Here is a 20,528-nt window from a genome sequence, read left to right on the forward strand (position 1 = left end):
GGCCTATTTATTGCCTTTACCTCTCTTATCCTACCTCATTTGCACATGCTGTATATAGATTTTTCTACTGTATTATTGATTGTATGTCTGTTCATTCCATGTGTAACTATGTGTTGTTTTATGTGTCGAACTGCTTTGCTTTATCTTGGCCAGGTCACAGTTGCAAATGAGAACTTGTTCTCAACTAGCCTACCTGGTTAAATAATGGTGAAAAAAATGCTTACTTACAATAACTTAAACAACATTGCAGTTTTAAGAAAAATAAGAGTAAAGAAAAATATTTACTAAATAAACTAAAGTAAAAAATAAAGAGCAACAATAAAATAACAATAATGAGGCTATATATATTGGTATCAAGTCAATTTGCGGGGCTCCAGGTTAGTCGAGGTAATTGAGGTAATATGTACATGTAGGTAGGGGTAAAATGACTATGCATAGATAATAGATAATAAACAGCGAGTACCAGCAGCGTAAAAAAAGGGGGGGATCAATGCATATAGTCTGGGTAGCCATTTGATTAGCTGTTCAGCAGTCTTATGGCTTGGGTTGTAAAAGCTGTTAAGAAGTATTTTGGACCTAGACTTGGGGAAGATGAACCAGGAATAAAATCCATATTACAACCTATGTTGTGATAATTGCGTTGTTGGCTCTATAACCCATTTGTTCATACGCCACCATGATATACAATAAGGCCGAAACAACAAAAAGACAACAGTCACGCAGTGGTGGAATAAATTCAACCACACATACATTTGTTTAATTTCAAAACCGGAGAGCAACATCTGTCCGGTGAAGTCCACAAAACAAATATTGCATGCAACAAACAGTTACATGACCTACAAATTAAAGCAAGTTAATGTTTCCGACAGTTTAATAAACAACTACTGATTTAGAATCACTGAGAGTGACAGAGTGAGAATCACTGAGAGTGAGAATCACTGACAGCAAGTCAAAACAGGAGTTTTCACTGCCTCCGCTATTCTAGCACCATTTCAACTTAAACATCATCAAATCAACTAGGCTATATATGATTAGTCTCATACGGTGGAAACAAACTTAAAGATACCAAAAAGGATTTAGCCAAGTCAACATGGCTAAATATCAGGTGGCTATCCATTGTACTGATTTATGCACAAGCACAAAAGTAGAAAAAACATGTTGACTCACCCTACTTGTAGACTAGATGAATGCCAATGCCATCTTTTCATGTTGGATAAACAGTCGATGACTGTCATACAGTAGTACACGCTTTTCATTTTTGATGTCCGAGACTAGGCTACATGGCTAAAATGCGTATTGTATAGCATATGTTTTTTTCGAAAAATGTATTTCATATTACATATTTCAGGTATAAATCATAGTTTACATTGCAGCTACATTCAGAAATTGCACCGAAAGCAGACAGAAAAATTACAGACACCAACGCCAAATAACTAAATACTCATCATAAAACATTTCTGAAAAATACATAGTGTACAGCAATTGAAAGACAGGCATCTTGTGATGCCAGACAATATTTCCGATTTATTAAGTGTTTTACAGCGAAAACAAAATGTTGCGTTATATTAGCTTAGCACAATAGCCAGAAACACTTGGGCGCCGGCGACTACGACAGATATATGAAATAACATCATAAATTGGGTCTTACTTTTGCTGATCTTTCATCAGAATGTTGAACAAGGTGTCCTTTGTCCAGATGAGTCGTTGTTTGGATTCAGAATGGCAACTTCCTCTCTCCATTTAGCAAGCGCGCTAGCCGGGTTGCACGGATCTCTCCATGTAAACAAACGGAAGAGAACGGAACACGGCAAAACTCCCGAAAAAATTGCAATAATCTGATGAAACTATATTGAAAAAACATACTTTACGATGATATGGTGACATGTATCAAATAAAATCAAAGCCGGAAATAATAGTCTATAACGTCAGCAAAACAAAAGGCAACCCCACTGTCCAAATCGCGTTCTTCAGAGTACCGGAACTGGGGTACACGTCATTCCAAGAGGATTTATTCCATCCCAGATCGAGATAATCACCTCATTTCTTCTCTCACAGCCTTCTTGACACCCAGAGGAAGGTGTATGACGTGTATGTATACTAATAGGTCTTGTGCCCATGTATAGGCATGAAGAAGAACAGAGCATCGATTTCAGACGTTCCACTTCCTGGTCAGGAAAAGTGCTGCAGAATGAGTTCTGTTTCACTCAGAGAAATAATTCAAACGGTTTTAGAAACTAGAGAGTGTTTTCTATCCAATAGTAATAATAATATGCATATTGTACGAGCAAGAATTGAGTACGAGGCCGTTTGAAATGGGCACGATTTAACTGGCTACTCAATACTGCCCCTTGCAGCCATAAGAAGTTAGACTTAAATCGTCTTGAAAATCTATGGCATTAATTGAAAATGGCTGTCTAGCAATGATCAACAACAAGAGCTTGAAGAATATTGAAAAGAATAATGGGCAAATATTGTACAATTCAGGTGTGCAAAGCTCTTGTAGACTTATCCAGAAAGACTCACAGCTGTAATCACTGCCAAAGGTGATTCTAACATGTTTTAACTCAGGGGTATGAATACTTACTGTATGTAAATGAGATATTGCTGTATTTCATTTACAATACATTTGCAAACATTTCTAAAAACATGTTTTCACTTTGTCATTATGGGGTATTGTGTGTACATAGGTGATTATATATTTTTTTATTTCATCATTTTGAATTCAGGCTGTAACACAACAAAATCTGGAAAAAGTCAAAGGGCTTATTCCACATGTACCATGAAGATATACCAGCATGAAGTCCTAAAGACAATAGCTGTACAGAATAGTTTATTTCAACACTGAATTCATCCTTTAGATGACAAAAATCCATTAGTTCAAAACTGTAATATCAGCTAGGTCCATCCATTTACTCTTTATTTAACTAGACAAGTCAGTTAAGAACAAATTCTTATATTCAATGCCAGCGGGTTAATTGCCTTGTTCAGGGGCAGAACGACATACTTTTACCTTGGGGATCTGATCTTGCAACCTTTCGGTTACTAGTCCAACGCTCCAACCACTGTTTTATTCAGTTAAATTGGCACAGCTGCTAAACCAGAGAAGATTAGGGGTGAGTTGCACCAACATGGATTAAATCTTAAAGTGGTTTAAATCAAGGTTTATCTATTCATCTTGTTGAACCAAACTTTAAACCTTCCTTAGATAAATAAAATCATTTTTACTAAACTAAGTTTATTCACTGACATTTTCAACCTCTCCCTGACCCAGTCTGTAATATCTACAAACAGACCACCTTAGTCCCTGTGCCCAAGAACGCCAATGTAACATGTCTAAATGATTGTCGCCCACAGCACTCACATCTGTAGCCAAGGCTGGTCATGACTCACATCAAGACCATCATCCCAGACACCCTGGACCCACTCCAATTCGCATACCGCCCCAACAGATCCACAGATGACACAATCTCTATTACACTCCACAATACCCTCTCCTATGTGGACAAGAGGAACACCTACAGTTGTTCCTCCTTTAAAAGTTGCGAGCTTGCGCCACGGGACTTAGAGGTACCCAGCGTCACGGCTTCATTGCTCCAGACCACCACAAGGGGGAGTTGCAGCACTCATTATGCATTTGGGTCCCAAAGTTTTTATATGACCAATAATATCGAGAGGTTCCAATGACAAATTTTGACGCGAGCCACCCTTGCCTTGTGGCGTTCTTCAACAAAGATGGCTGACAAAACATTATGGTGGAACCAGATGTAAGTTGTTATAACGTCATAATGAGTCAAGCAAAAAATGTACAATTGAGAGGAATATGTTAGTTAATGTAGAGACAAATTAATTAATTTGTCGTGAAGTTAATTTACAAAAATCGCTATTTAGCAAGTTATCTGACTAGCTAACATTAGCCAGCTAGCTAGCTAACTATTTACTTCTTTATTGTGTAGTGGAGGATAAAAATAACTGTATGCCTATGGATGTGTAGCTAGCTACAGTATGTAGCCGATCTGTTTATGGACCCTAAAACGTTAGGTTCTGAGCTAATATTCATACCAATCTATGAACCTCAGCTATCATAGTTGTTGTATCAACTTAATGTCTGAATGGCATTAATGAAGCCTATGGATAGAGTAAATATAATAACTTTATTGTGCCAAGGATGCAAGTCCTATATACAAATGTACTGTAGTTGGGATTCCCACATTGTAGCCTGTACATTGAATATATTCACTGATCATGGCAAATAATGGTGCGGTTCAGGTATGAATCTCTGAGACATTCTTTTTCAGTCATATCAAACTCCATTATTTGAATGATGCTGTGTCTGCGTGTATGTATTACAATAATACACTTCAACAGGGTTCACCACTCCCGCTCCTGGGACATCAATGATTACACATTGTAACTATGCAATAGACTAGAAGCATGATTGATTTGTAATTCATATATACAGAAAAAAAAAAGATTTGAAAAGATTTGTCATGGGCCTTCAGATCCACAAAATGTTATACAGCTGCACCATTGAGACCATCTTGACTGGCTGCATCATCGCTTGGTATGGCAACTGCTTGATATCCGACCGCACGGCGCTACAGAGGGTAGTGCGTACGGCCCAGTACATCACTGGGGCAGAGATCCCTGCCATCCAGGACCTCTATACCAGGCCCAAAAAAATGTCAAAGACTCCAGCCACCCAAGTCATTGACAGTTCTCTCTGCGGTACCGATGCACCAAGTCTGGAACCAACAGGACCCTGAACAGCTTCTACTCCCAAGCCATAAGACTGCTTAGTGGTTAGTTAAATAGTTAACCAAACAGCTACCTGCATTGGACCTTTTTGCACTAACTTTTTTTGCACTAATGCTGCTGCAACTGTTTGTTATCTATCCTGTTGCCTAGTCACTTTATTTCTAGTTATATGTACTGTAAATACAGTGCATTTGGAAAGTATTCAGACCCCTTGTTACGTTACACACAATACATCCATAATTACAAAGCAAAAACAGGTTTTTAGAAGTTTTGCTAATTTATTAACAAAAAAAATGGAAATATGACATTAACATAAGTACTTAGTACTTTGTTGAAGCACCTTTGGCAGCGATTACAACCTTGAGTCTTCTTGGGTATGACGCTACAAGCTTGGCACACCTGTATTTGGGGACTTTCTCCCATTCTTTCTCCCAAGACGCAGGCCTCCTAATTGTCCCTAGAATTTCTAAGCAAACAGCTGGAGGCAGGGCTTTCTCCTATAGATCTCCATTTTTATGGAATAGTCTGCCTACCCATGTGAGAGACGCAGACTCGGTCTCAACCTTTAAGTCTTTACTGAAGACTTATCTCTTCAGTAGGTCATATGATTGAGTGTAGTCTGGCCAAGGAGTGTGAAGGTGAACGGAAAGGCTCTGGAGCAACGAACCGCCCTTTCTGTCTCTGCCTGGCCGGTTCCCCTCTCTCCACTGCGATTCTCTGCCTCTAACCCTATTACAGGGGCTGAGTCACTAGCTTACTGGTGCTCTTTCATGCCGTCCCTAGGAGGGGTGCGTCACTTGAGTGGGTTGAGTTACTGACGTGATCTTCCTGTCTGGGTTGGCGCCCGTCCCTTGGTTTGTGCTGTGGTGGATATCTTTGTGGGCTATACTCGGCCTTGTCTCAGGATGGTAAGTTGGTGGTTGAAGATATCCCTCTAGTGGTGTGGGGGCTGTGCTTTGGCAAAGTGGGTGGGGTTATATCCTTCCTGTTTGGCCCTGTCCGGGGGTATCATCGGATGTCTCCTGACCCCTCCTGTCTCAGCCTCCAGTATTTATGCTGCAGTAGTTTATGTGTCGGGGGGCTAGGGTCAGTTGGTTATATCTGGAGTACTTCTCCTGTCTTATCCGGTGTCCTGTATGAATTTAAGTATGCTCTCTCTAATTCTCTCCTTCTCTCTTTCTTTCTCTCTCTCGGAGGACCTGAGCCCTAGGACCATGCGTCAGGACTACCGGGCATGATGACTCCTTGCTGTCCCCAGTCCACCTGGCCTTGCTGCTGTTCCAGTTTCAACTGTTCTGCCTGTGGCTATGGAACCCTGACCTGTCCACCGGACGTGCTACCTGTCCCAGACCTGCTGTTTTCAACACTCTAGAGACCGCAGGAGCGATAGAGATACTCTTAATGATCGGCTATGAAAAGCCAACTGACATTTACTCCTGATTATTATTTGACCATGCTGGTCATTTATGAACATTTGAACATCTTGGCCATGTTCTGTTATAATCTCCACCCGGCACAGCCAGAAGAGGACTGGCCACCCCTCATAGCCTGGTTCCTCTCTAGGTTTCTTCCTAGGTTTTGGCCTTTCTAGGGAGTTTTTCCTAGCCGCCGTGCTTCTACACCTGCATTGCTTGCTGCTTGGGGTTTTAGGCTGGGTTTCTGTACAGCACTTCGAGATATTAGCTGATGTACGAAGGGCTATATAAAATAAACTTGATTTGATTTGATTCTTCTCTGCAGATCCTCTCAAGCTCTGTCAGGTTGCATGGGGAGCATTGATGCACAGCTATTTTCAGGTCTCTTCAGAGATGTTCGATCGGGTTCAATTCCAGGCTCTGGCTGGGTCACTCAAGGAGATTCAGAGACTTGTCCCGAAGCCACTCCTGCGTTGTCTTGCCTGTGTGCTTAGGGTTTTTGTCCTTGGAAGGTGAACGTTTGCCCCAATCTGAGGTCCTGAGTGCTCTGGAGCAGGTTTTCATCATGGATTTCTCTGTACTTTAATCTGTTCATTTTTGCCTTGATCCTGACTTTCCAGTCCCTGCCGCTGAAAAACATCCACACAGCATGATGCTGCCACCACCATGCTTCACGGTAGGGATGGTGCAAGGTTTCCTCCAGATGTGATGCTTAGCATTCCGGCAAAAGAGTTGGTTTAATTAGACCAGAGAATCTTGTTTCTCATGATCTGAGAGTTCTTTAAGTGCCTTTTGGAAAACTCCAAGCGGCCTTTCATGTACCTTTTACTGAGGAGTGGCTTCCGTCTGGCCACTCTACCATAAAGGCCTGATTGGTGAAGTGCTGCAGAGATGGTTGTCCTTCTGGAAGGTTCTCCCATCTCTGGAGCTCTGTCAGTGACCATCTTGGTTCTTGGTCTCACCGTTCCAAAGTTTGGGGTAACTTAGAATTGTCCTTGTTTATGAAAGAAAACAATTTTTTTGTCCATTAAAATAACATAAAATGTATCAGAAATACAATGTAGACATTGGTAACGTTGTAAATGACTATTGTAGCTGGAAACTGCTGATTTTTAATGGAATATCTACATAGGCGTACAGAGGCCCATTATCAGCAACCATCACTCCTGTGTTCCAATGGCACGTTGTGTTAGCTAATCCAAGTTTATAATTTTAAAAGGCTAATTGATCATTAGAAAACCCTTTTGCAATTATGTTAGCACAGTTGAAAACTGTTGTTCTGATTAAAGAAGCAATAAAACTAGCCTTCTTTAGACTAGTTGAGTATCTGGAGCATCAGCATTTGTCGGTTCGATTACAGGTTTTAATATGGCCAGAAACAAAGAACTTTCTTCTGAAACTCGTCAGTCTATTCTTGTTCTGAGAAATGAATTCTATTCCATGCGAGAAATTGCCAGGAAACTGAAGATCTCGTACAACGCTGTGTACTACTCCCTTCACAGAACAGCGCAAACTGGCCCTAACCAGAATAGAAAGAGGAGTGGGAGGCTCCGGTGCACAACTGAGCAAGAGGACATTAGACTGTCTAGTTTGAGAAACAGACACCTCACAATTCCTCAACTGCCAGCTTCATTAAATAGTACCCGCAAAACACCAGACTCAACATCAACAGTGAAGAGGCGACTCCGGGATGCTGGCCTTCTAGGTAGAGTTCCTCTGTCCAGTGTCTGTGTTCTTGTGGTCATCTTAATCTTTTTTTTATTGGCCTGTCTTGAGATATGGCTTTTTCTTTGCAACTCTGCCTGGAAGGCCAGCATCCCAGAGTCTTCTTTAATCAGAACATCAGTTTTCAGCTGTGCTAACATAATTGCAAAAAGGTTTTCTTTTAAAATGATAAACTTGTATTTGCTAACACAACGTGCCATTGGAACACAGGAGTGATAGTGGCTGATAATGGGCCTCTGTATGTAGATATTCCAGCCTTTTCCAGCTACAATAGTAATTTACAACATTTGCAATGTCTGATCAATTTCATGGTATTTTAATGGACAAAAAATGTTGCTTTTCTTTTAAAAACAAGGACATTTCTAAGTGACCCCAAACTTTTGAATGGTAGTGTACGTAAATAAGATATTTCTGTTTTTAATTTTTAATACATTTACAGAAGTTTTCGCTTTGTCATTATGGGGTACTGTGTGTATATTTGTCACGCCCTGACCTTAGAGAGCCTTTTTATGTCTCTATTTGGTTTGGTCAGGGTGTGATTTGGGGTGGGTATTCTATGTTCTATTATTTGTATTTCTATGTTTTGGCCGGGTAGGGTTCTCAATCAGGGACAGCTGTCTATCGTTGTCTCTGATTGAGAACCATACTTAGGTATCCCTTTTTCCCACCTGTCTTTGTGGGAGGTTGTCTTTGTTAGCGGCATTATAGCCGAGTTAAGCTTCACGGTCGTTTCTGTATGTTTTTTGTTTTGTTGGCAACATCTACTAATAAAAGTATGTACACTTACCACGCTGCGCTTTGGTCCACTTCTTCCTCCAACGACGGCCGTGACAATATTGATGATTTACATTTTTTTAAATCATTTTTAGAATAAGGCTGTAACGTAACAAAATGCGTAAAAAGTACAAGGAATGTACTGTATCTACTGTACCTCAATTACCTTGTATCCCTGTACAACGCAGATCGACTCGGTATTGTTACCCCATGTATATAGTCAAGTTGTCATTACTCAATGTGTATTTATTATAATTTTTATTAATACATGGTATTACTTTTCTATGATTTCTCTATTTCCTTTCTCTCTGCATTGTTGGGAGGACCCGTAAGTAAGCATTTCAATGTTAGTCTACACCTGTTGTTTGCGAAGCTTATGCCAAATAAAATTGTATTTGATTTTAATTTAGACTTTAACCTCTAATTCCTCCCAAACCCGGATCCGGGAGTACCCCCATCAGTAAAAAAGCTGACTAGCATAGCCTAGCATAGCGTCACAAGTAAATACTAGCATCTAAATATCATTAAATCACAAGTCCAAGACACCAGATGAAAGATACACATCTTGTGAATCCAGCCATCATTTCTGATTTTTTAAATGTTTTACAGGGAAGACACAATATGTAAATCTATTAGCTAACCACGTTAGCAAAAGACACCACTTTTTTTACTCCACCATTTTTTTACTGCATAGGTAGCTATCACAAATTCGACCAAATAAAGATATAAATAGCCACTAACCAAGAAACAACTTCATCAGATGACAGTCTGATAACATATTTATTGTATAGCATATGTTTTGTTAGAAAAATGTGCATATTTCAGGTATAAATCATAGTTTACCATTGCAGCCACCATCACAACTCTCACCAAAAAGACTAGAATAACTACAGAGAGCAACGTGAATTACCTAAATACTCATCATAAAACATTTCTGAAAAATACACAGCATACAGCAAATGAAAGACACAGATCTTGTGAATCCAGCCAATATTTCAGATTTTTTAAGTGTTTTACAGCGAAAACACAATATAGCATTATATTAGCTTACCACAATAGCCAGAAACACAAGCCATTTACCAGCAGCAAAGGTTAGCGATCGTAACAAACAAGCAAAAGATATATAATTTTTGACTAACCTTCATAAACTTCTTCAGATGACAGTCCTGTAACATCATATTACACAATGCATATAGGGTTTGTTCGAAAATGTGCATATGTAGCGGCACAAATCGTGGTTATACAATGTGATAAGTAGGCAAACTTCAAGCAATCTGTCCGGCGCCATCTTGGAGAGGCACCTAATCTAATCGATAACTAATCATAAACTTGACTGAAAAATACAGGTTGGACAGCAAATGAAAGATACATTAGTTCTTAATGCAATCGCTGTGTTAGATTTTTAAAATTAACGTTACTGCTACATACAGCGTGCGCTAAAGCGAGACCGCACCGAAATTCATGGCGGAATTATTGTTTAACATTTTTCAACATAAATACGAATTAACAGCATAAAGACTTCTTAGTATTTGACGAGCTTCCATCAGAATCTTGGGCAAGGTGTCCTTTCTCCAGAACAATCGTCTTTTGGTTGAAAGATGTCCTCTTCTCCTGTAGATTTAGCAGCTAACGCTAGCTATGTGCCGGAGAGGTGTCCAACTCGTGATAGCGCGTGACAAAGAAATTCCAGAAAATCGCAATAAACTGATATAAACTGCTATAAGTCGGTTTAAATTAACTACCTTATGATGTCTTTAACACCTATAACGAATAAAAACATGACCGGATATATCTAAGGCCTATAACCGGAGCGTTCTAGAGCCACAGCCAGATGTCCTCCCTGCGTCAGAGCGAAGTGAAAAAAGGCCGGACACTTTGTTCCGAGGTCTTTTATAACCTCTCAGTTCTGCCTAGCAACCCCATTTCAACTCTCACTATTCGCTGACACCCAGGGGAAGACGTATGCAGTGCATCTCAACCAATAGAAGACAGGCAAATTAATAAACTGACCTGGAAACAGCTTGCAGAATTCTGCATTCTCACATCCTCATAGGAAAAATGCTCTAACTCGAGTTCTGTTTCACTCACAGATATAATTCAAACGGTTTTAGAAACTAGAGAGTGTTTTCTATCCAATAGTAATAATAATATGCATATTGTACGAGCAAGAATTGAGTACGAGGCAGTTTAATTTGGGAACGAAATTATTACAAAGTGCAAATAGCACCCCCTATTGAGAAGAAGTTTTAAACCAAGATCAAATGTAATCTTGTTGCTCTGTTTTAAAATCAAATTTAAAATTAGATTAGGGATTAATGCTAATCTGCCAATGGACGTGGTTTGAGTTGATAAAATGTCAGTGTATGTGCTGTATTATGGGTGTGATTATCCATTTTACTTCCTGTGGCTACATTGTTTGTAAAAGTCACCTAGCCAAATAACTAATTTGACCAAAAAGTGTATCTTTTAGCTTGAAGTACAACCTGGCAAAGTGACCAGTGGGGGTTTGTTTCTCTCGATTTAGAATGAGAACATATTGCTATGAAATCATTATGACATATGTAACTAATCATAGTTCAAAGATTTAACCTCAGATTAACTAACCCAGGTTTAAAACTAAGTGGTGGAACACATCTCTGATTAAGGTCTAATCTAAGATTTATTTAAACCACGTTGATGCAACCTTATAGGTTTTATTCAGGCTGAGTCTATACACTTGGAAAGTTACACACATATTGTTGTTTCAAGACGATTTTGATTTTAATTAAGCCAAACACAAATGCGATCTTTGTCCAAACTTGACACACACATGGTCTATGCAATTCATGTGCTCTCTTAAGATCCAAAATGACAAGTGCGGCTCTTGTGGGAATTGCCAGGTGCATATAAAAATTGTTGATGTATAATCAAGAAGAGGGCTCTCAGTTTAAAATCACTGTACTTGAAATGTTAGTTTACAGACAGAGATTCATAGACAGTCTGAAGTAGGTACATCATAGGTAATGTCATTTGTTGCCTTATAAAATGCAAAATAATGTCATAGGCTAAAAAGCATACTGTTGGTGGCATTTGAATATAAACTATCAAATAACTTTTCTTTTAGACATTTCCCCCCTACACTAATTACAAACCAATATGATGAGCATGCAGACCTGTCAACAGGACTATCATTCGATATTTGTACAAAAATAAAAATGCTACTAGACTAATAGAAAGATTAAGTTATAACAAAAACTAAAAAAATACAAACTCACCTCAAGATGATTTTGTTCTTCTTTTCTGTTTTTTAATTGAATATAGTCTCTATCCCATGTGAAGTTTGAGAGGCTGTCTGGCTGAATCTTTGTACATTTCAGTCTTAACTCATGCTTAAGGTCTACTACCTATACTATGAAGTTTTTGTTCTTTTGATAGGCATTGTCATAACTAAATTCAGCACTTTCTCCACTTCAGCAAAGGTATTGTTACTGTAACAGCACTCGTACTGTATCTCATCTTCTCTTACGCTCGTGATTGCATACCATCGTCACACATAAAGGTTCATCTGCATTTCACGGTACTTTCCGTGTGGATGTTATCTCGCGACGAGTAACCGCACATCTCTCTCCAAGGATACATCAGCCTCCTCTCGCCTGTCTTGAGGTATGGTAGTGCAATTCTGGATCCTTGGGACGTCCCTACCGTGAACCCTAACCTTAACCTCTACCCTAACCATAACCGTTATCTAACCCGAACCTTAACCCTTACCTTAACCGTTTTAAATTTCGGTTAAGGTAAGGGTTACAATTGTCAGTGAAAAATAAATGCACGTGTTAGCTCCTGCTGAGGATGATGTCATGCACAATTACCATACAGTAGCCTAGTCTTTTTCTATGATTTTATTTGGACCTGCCGCACTTATCACTCAAACTTCCATTGTTTGTATTGAATGTTTTCAAATTCTATTTTTGTGAACATACAATTCCAAATAACAATCTTCAAGATTTAAACACATTTCTCTAGAACATTAAAGCTATACTTATTAATGTGTGCATAGCCTACCGTCAAAAAGTGGACCCCCAACATGTACAACAAATGCACAACAACGAAGCAAATGCATGACATTTTCACATGCAAATAGGCCCTATACTTGATTTAATACATCTTTAGTTCTCAATGAGTGATTTTCCATGAGAGCAAGTTGAGCGATATTACTTTTCTCAACTATTTCAAATTATTGCTTGGGTAATGATAAGGTACAGCGTTGTAGGCCTAGGCCTATTTATATTATCAAGGGATATACTTAATTATTTGAAATTGCTATAATAATTCAAGCTAAATTGTGTGAAAGATTTGATGGTCTACTACAAGCCCAGTGACCATAAACAAGAATTCTATTTGTTGGTAATTAGTAGGTTATCTAACGCAATGTTCTTGCCAACATGCTGTGGTAAGGGCACACACTGGTTGAATCAACATTCTTTTCACATAATTTCAACTAAATTATGTTGAACCAATGTGGAATAGATGTTGAATTTATGTCCGTGCCCACTGCCCCTGACAATGCAGCAATCCAGTAATCCTTACTATGACTCATTTGTGAATTATCAACATTTAATAGCAACACTATTATATCTTGATGACGGAATGTAACTGACAATAGCACAGCATAGAGGGGTGTCAAACACACCCCTGTCCTTGAGGGCCACAGTGTCTGCAGAGCTGCGTGCATGCTTTAAACGTGTGTTCCATTTACACACAGACTCATTTGTAAATCTCAATCCAATTAAAATTCATTTCATGAAGTACTATTTAACAACATGTTATTACTATGTTGTTACTAAAGTGATTACACCCTTACCGGACAGGTATAAGAGCAACAATTAAAAATCAAATCAAATCAAATGCATTGGTCACATACACGTGTTTAGCAGATGTTATTGCGGGTGTAACGAAGTGCTTGTAAATAAGTTGTATTACTATACTTTACTATACTATACTATACTATAGGTATAGTTATCTGGACCCAGATTTAGCCTATTCCTGGGCTGAAAAGCACATTCAATGGAGGTTTTCTATTGAGCGTGTTTTTATTTCATGAGTAAAATGTATCTGGGTCCAGGAAACTGGACATGCTGTATACTGTATAGTGGCCCTTGTGTAATGGAATTTGGCACTGTTGATTTTCTTTTGACAATAGCACCATCTGGTGACCAACAGCCTTACCTGCCTAAATATGGTATTTCTAATGCAGGTACAATCTGTACAATGCAATATATGTGAAGATAGATATGTTCCCAGAATTATTATCAAACAAGAGCATCTTAAGATGCTCATTTGAGTGCGCTCTGATTTCAAAAATAATTGCAATGTAGCAACATTAATCCCAAGTTTTTTCTGTATACAGAAACTCTATACTGTATCATATTCCACATGAATATGAAACTCCAGACATTGTACTGTGCTGAATATACGAATTAGTATTTAACATCAGGCTTAATTTCCAAGATATTAGGTGTGTTCACTCTGGTTATCTACTCCGATTTTAGAGCACTCTGGTCTGAGTGTGCCAGAGCGCAGAATGACTGATGAATTTACAAACGAGCAACACCCGCTGAATATGACCGGTGTCAGTAAATGTCAGCAAAAAAGGTAATTAAACTGTTGCCAGCAGCACAGTTACAGTCACTAACGCTCTAGGGGTGTGTTCGTAAATTCAATCTGGAATGCCAGAGTACACTCAGAGTGCGCTCTGGCATTCGTGAATTCAGAGGGTTGTCAGGTTACACCAAGATGCTCAAACTTCTTGAGAGGTTGCAAGGTGATCTACCAATGTCCTTTCAATATTGTAGCGAATTCAGGTGGTAGACCCAACTGGGACTCAAACTCAGGTCCAGGGACTGTCAACCTAACACCTTCTGCCAAGAGATCCAAACCCCTTGATGAGGTCGCTAGGTGTTGGGCTAAGGTCGCTACAATATTGAGTATGTAACAGAAAATAACAGAGGAGAATAGTTAGTAATTAGTGCTCACAAAGACCAAGGTGCAAGCACAGAATTATAATTAGATTATATTTTTATGGTTGCAAGTACAGTGATGACCCCAGATGAGGGCGATGAAAATGCAGGTCCTGTGTAGATCAACACTTCAATACACAGTTGACACATCCAGCCCATCCTGACGCAAATTTTATGATTATGAACAGGTTACAATTTACCCTTCCACTTTTTTGAATTCACTTGAACTTCAGTGGGCTTTATCTGGATATCATATTTTTTGCATGAATAGTAAACTCTCATATACTTGGCAAATTTCTGATCTCTTGAACCGTAAATCACTGGGCTTAAGAGACGTGGCAAAACATTGGTGAAGAGGAAATTTGAGAACAGAATGATTGTTCGCTTATTTGGGAAGAGAGACAAAAGAATCATATTGGTTAGGGGCGTGATATACCCCAGCATGCAGAACAAAAGCTGAACCCCATGTAACAATATTGTGTTACGAGCCTTTCGAGCCGATGCTGGGTCTGTTATGGCAGCTTTTGCAGCAAAAAGAACCTTCAAATAAGTAACGACCAATGTCAGAAATACAAATGACAGGTTAACAATATGGACCGCCGTGGATGTAGCCTTATGATATGGGGAACCATAAACATCATTGTTATAACATAGAACGCCTGTGGAAAAAATGGTGAATGGTTTAGTAGCTAGCACAATGATGATGTCACTGAGTGCAGGGATGACTGCCACACTCCAGATGAGGCAGATGAGGATGTAGGTCCTACGCACTGTACAGATCTGCATATGATGCAGGGGCTTACAGACAGCAATGTAGCGCTCTATGGCCATGCCTGCTAAGTTCAATGGACTGTTTCTGTTGGTTGTGCTAAGGATTACAAGCATCGTACAGCAAACAAACATATTCAGGCCATATGGAAGCGCATATGTTATAACCTGTAGCGCCACTGCAAAAGACAGCATAATCATGTCGTTGATCACCAGATGAATGTATAGAATATACCTCGGGTCACTGTAGAAGATATGACTCTTGAAGAAAATATACACAAAGGTTCCATTGATGTAGTTGATGATTACACCCAGGGCAATTGTTGTGAAGTTTTTCAAGAAAGCGTCACTGAAGTTATCCATTGCTCTGCTGTTGTTCATCATTCAGTTGTTCATGAAAGCAATGTTGAATTGATTTCGGCCTTTGGTGAAGTTCATTACTCGTTGACTATTAAGAAGTACATAGACAGTACCTGACAAAGAAAAACAAATATTATTCAGACAATCCCCATAAGAAGAGATACGATTACAGGGATAGCTTAAACTTGATATACTGTACAATGAAAAAGGTAACAAAGAGCCTTACTGTTTTTCTTGGGACTGAGCTGGCTATGACTACAAATAAACACACCTAGCTAGCTTAAAGTAGTGTATTAGTGCAGAATTATAGTGTACATGTCATTTTCAGTTTCTGCTTGTCATCAAGTCATTGCAACACTAATAGGAGAAAAGTTGTTGTAATATTCATGTCAGTAGCTAGGTTTCCATCCAGTTGGTGACAGATTTCCATCAAATGAACCTGTTGCGGATAAAAGGCTGTTTGTGGTGACGTAGTGCACATAAAAATAAAGAACACAAGTTAAATGGGTTTGCATCACATTTTCAACTCTACTGATGGTTTTGTTCCCATGTTTTGCGATATATTGCGAATGTACCCACTCTGGTCTTGGCACGTGCACTCTAGCCAGGAGCTGGCATATACAGTGAGGGTAGGATAGCCTACATGATTAGATTATTATGGACAAAGATTATTAAGGCAGCCAAGCATTGATCATCATGTATCCAGAATAAGACCCTCAAATTATTGCAAAGGAGCATCAATCACTGCATGCACTTTCACCACCTTGTGGAGTTCATCATAAACTGCATTTCATCTGTAGCCTACTAAACTGCGTTCTTTCCCGCGTGGTAGTGGAAGGACCACACTATATCTCGTGACTCCAAGTTTACTTTGATATGATGGTTATTATATCAATATTTCCTCATAAAGACATTTTACAGACACAAAAAGATCCCACTTCATCTAACTTATTTTGTTTTGTCGACATTTGGAGAGTTTACCGACAAATTTGAGTTTCCATCAGGCCTGTCTTGAAATTTTATCAGACTTTACTCGCATAAAAAGGTTGGATGGAAACCTGGTTAGTCACATGAATTATTATGTTACAACTAAAACCTGCACAACACACATTAATCTAATGTACACACTAAGAAATTATAATTATTGTCATCTCATCTTTCCTCAATTGGAATCATTCATGATAATTAAATTTAAAGTTGTTAAGAAGTAATCCGTTTGCCTATTGGCCTATGTTGTTTTGGAGAGTTGCAAGTGAGATTTTCAAATCCCTAGTCTCCATCTGTAATCATTTTACGTGTCCACATGATAAGAAAGGCTGTAAAACGTACCACACAATCCCTGTCTGACTAGCCAGTAAATTTGTGAGGCAAAGCTACTGGTTTATATAGATGCATTTTGACACATCTAAGTGAGATGATGTAATCTATTGGGGAATGAGGAGCCAGTAGAGCGGCAGGGGATGGTGCATGATCATTACAGCCAAAGTCGGTCTTTTCAACAGCCCAATCCGCCCCTTTGTTTGGTAAACTGAGGGATAGGGCTGGGGAATTGAATGAGGATAGACAGCTTAGAAGACTTGGCATGATAGTATTAAACTTATTTGAAATATTGGTAACACTTCCGATGAGAACCCTTTACATAATGCATTATAATCGCATGTATAATGCCTTATGAGCTATGCATAATGCACTATAATGCGTCTAACTGCACTCATAAAGCACTATAAGCACTATTAGAATGCCTTATGAAACGTTGTTGTAAAGTGTTACATAAAATATGAAATACTCTTTAGGAAATTGTGTCCAGAGGTATTCTTCCATCATGTTTGGTGCACAAGACAGATTTAAATGTGTGGGAGGTTGTGCAGTGGAATGAAAATATACCCATTAATGAGCACATACAGCATAAAGTTGCATTTCCTAATGAGCAGTGAGATAGCCTAGTGGTTAGAGCGTTGTGCCAGTAACCGAAAGGTTGCTAGATCGTATCCCTGAGTTGACAAGGTAAACATCTGTTGTTCTGCTCCTGAGCAAGGCAGTTAACCCTCTGTTCCCTGGGTGCTGTGGATGTTGTTTAAGGCAGCCCTCTGATTCAGAGGGGTTTGGGTTAAATGCAGAAGACATATTTCAGTTGTACAACTGACTAGGTATCCTCTTTTCCTTTTATACCCATCAGTACAAAATAGTTTAAATTGCTTGCTCAATTAGTGGACAAACTTTCCATGGGGTTGGGGAACCATACAAGGAAAGGAAAATTGAAATGGGGATGTAAATACCTGAGGATCAATCACACTTACTGAACAAGAAATGCATCCCCCTGCCATCTCCCTACTGTACATTTCAAACAAGATTAACACTGTAGGGTAGTGATGGGTCGTATGCGAACAAACAGCTCTTTTTGAACGGCACTTTTTGGTGGACATTGGGAATCGAAACAGCTTGTTTGTTCATTTAGCTCCCAAATCAGAGAATGTATAGAATATACCCCATATCTTCCTGTAGAAGATATGACTTTTGAAGAAAGTATACACGAAAGTTACATTAATGTAGTTGATGATTATGCCTACAGGGCAGATGTTGTGAAGTTTTTGATGAAATCTTAATTTAAGTGATCCACTCGGCTGTTGTTCATCATTTCAATAGTTTAATTACAGGGCTGGAAAGTGTCATACAATTTGACATTTTAGTGAACTTTCCTTTTAATCCTTAATGATTTGGCATTAACCATCAGTGCAGCGTTTATATATCTTTCTAACACTTTTTTTTAGCATTGTCATCAAGTCACATCAACTATGTAATATTGCATAACATTGTGCATTGATAAGAACAAAGTCTAGCTACTACAACACAGAAAAGTCTATTCTGAAGAGCTTTTACTTTGTTCTTGAGAAACAGAGAACTCTTGTCTTTCACTGTCCTGGAATAACACAGATGGGACAGAGACTGCTATTTTATATACAGAGTTACTTTATGTATGATATTATACACCAAAAGGCAAACCCTAAAGACTGGTAAGGGGAAGATAAAAACAGGTTAATTACTTAGCAGTAATTTTGTGATATAATTATCTGACCCTTTAAAAAAATATAAAATGTTAATGCTTGTGTGATTTAATCGGATTTGTTATACAGGCATCACATACATATACAAGTAGGTCCTGGTTGTTGCTAAACTGTACATGAAGAAACAAAAAGACCTGCAGCCCTGAACACAGTAAGTTGCCTTTAATAGTGGCTTGTTGTCACTAGGAAGGAATACAGTGGTTTTGTTTCTTTATGGAGAAATGACATTACATTTTTCCGTGACATTGTTCCATGGTATTGGACCAAACTTGATTAACTGGATCTGTACAAACAATGGTAAAGGATTAGCATTATATTTAAAAGCTTTACATTGTTTATTAATAAAGACTCAATGACAACGAAAACATAAAGAATGTTGTAGTAAACTTACATTTTAGGTTATGGTAGTGTAACACAGTTGTACTACACCAGTTGTACTACACCAACCTTTTCTACTCAGTTTATCAACCAACTAAATTATTAGAATCAGGTGTGCTAGATTTGGGTTGAAGCGAAAATCTACAAGATGGTAGCTCTCCGGGAACCGGGGTTGGGCAGCCCTGTACTACACTCTCAGGGGATGAATGTAAACATTCTCAAGAATCCAGGGGTAGTTGATATGTCCATTGGAATGCAAGGAAATATCTCTTAATATGCCTTTAAAAAAATATACTCCTTCCGGTTATCATGCCGATTTCGTTGGATCTATAGGTCCGTCTATGAATTTGAGTGGTTACACGCACGCACGCACACACATAGTTCTTATTTTATTTATACCCTGTAGGAATGAGTCATTGAGTCATTGAACGTGTTTTTCCAGCAAACAGCATTATGTTACAGTATAAAAACATAATGACAATTTATTACATAATATACAGTATTGTGAAGTGGCGCATGTACAGTTGAAGTCGGAAGTTTACATACACCTTAGCCAAATACATTTAAACTCAGTTATTCACAATTCCAGACATTTAATCCAAGTAAAAATTCCCTGTCTTAGGTCAGTTAGGATCACCACTTTATTTTAAGAATGTGAAATGTCAGAATAATAGTAGAGAGAATGATTTATTTCAGGTTTTATTTCTTTCATCACATTCTCAGTGGGTCAGAAGTTTACATTACACTCAATTAGTATTTGGTAGCATTGCCTTTAAATTGTTTAACTTGGGTCAAACGTTTCGGGTAGCCTGCCACAAACTTCCCACAATAAGTTGGGTGAATTTTGGCCCATTCCTCCTGACAGAGCTGGTGTAGCTGAGTCAGGTTTGTAAGGCCTCCTTGCTCACACACGCTTTTTCAGTTCTGCCCACACATTTTCTATAGGATTGAGGTCAGGGCTTTGTGATGGCCACTCCAATACCTTGACTTTGTTGTCCTTAAGTCATTTTGCCACAACTTTGGAAGTATGCTTGGGGTCATTGTCCATTTGGAAGACCCATTTGCTTTATCTTCCTGACTGATGTCTTGAGATGTTGCTTCAATATATCCACATAATTTTCCTCCCTCGTGATGCCATCTATTTTGTGAAGTGCACCAGTCCCTCCTGCAGCAAATCACCCCCACAACATGATTCTGCCACCCCCATGCTTCACGGTTGGGATGGTGTTCTTCGGCTTGCAAGCATCCCCCTTTTTCCTCCAAACATAACGATGGTCATTATGGCCAAACAGTTC

General features: G+C 38.9%; 1 pseudogene; it reads right to left on the reverse strand.

The window, feature by feature from the left end:
* Nucleotides 1–14,854: 14,854 nt before the first annotated feature.
* Nucleotides 14,855–15,829, reverse strand: LOC120065551 (annotated as a pseudogene).
* Between the last annotated feature and the right edge of the window lie 4,699 nt (nt 15,830–20,528).

This window comes from Salvelinus namaycush, chromosome 20 (genome assembly GCF_016432855.1).
Source record: "Salvelinus namaycush isolate Seneca chromosome 20, SaNama_1.0, whole genome shotgun sequence".
NCBI lineage: Eukaryota > Metazoa > Chordata > Actinopteri > Salmoniformes > Salmonidae > Salvelinus > Salvelinus namaycush.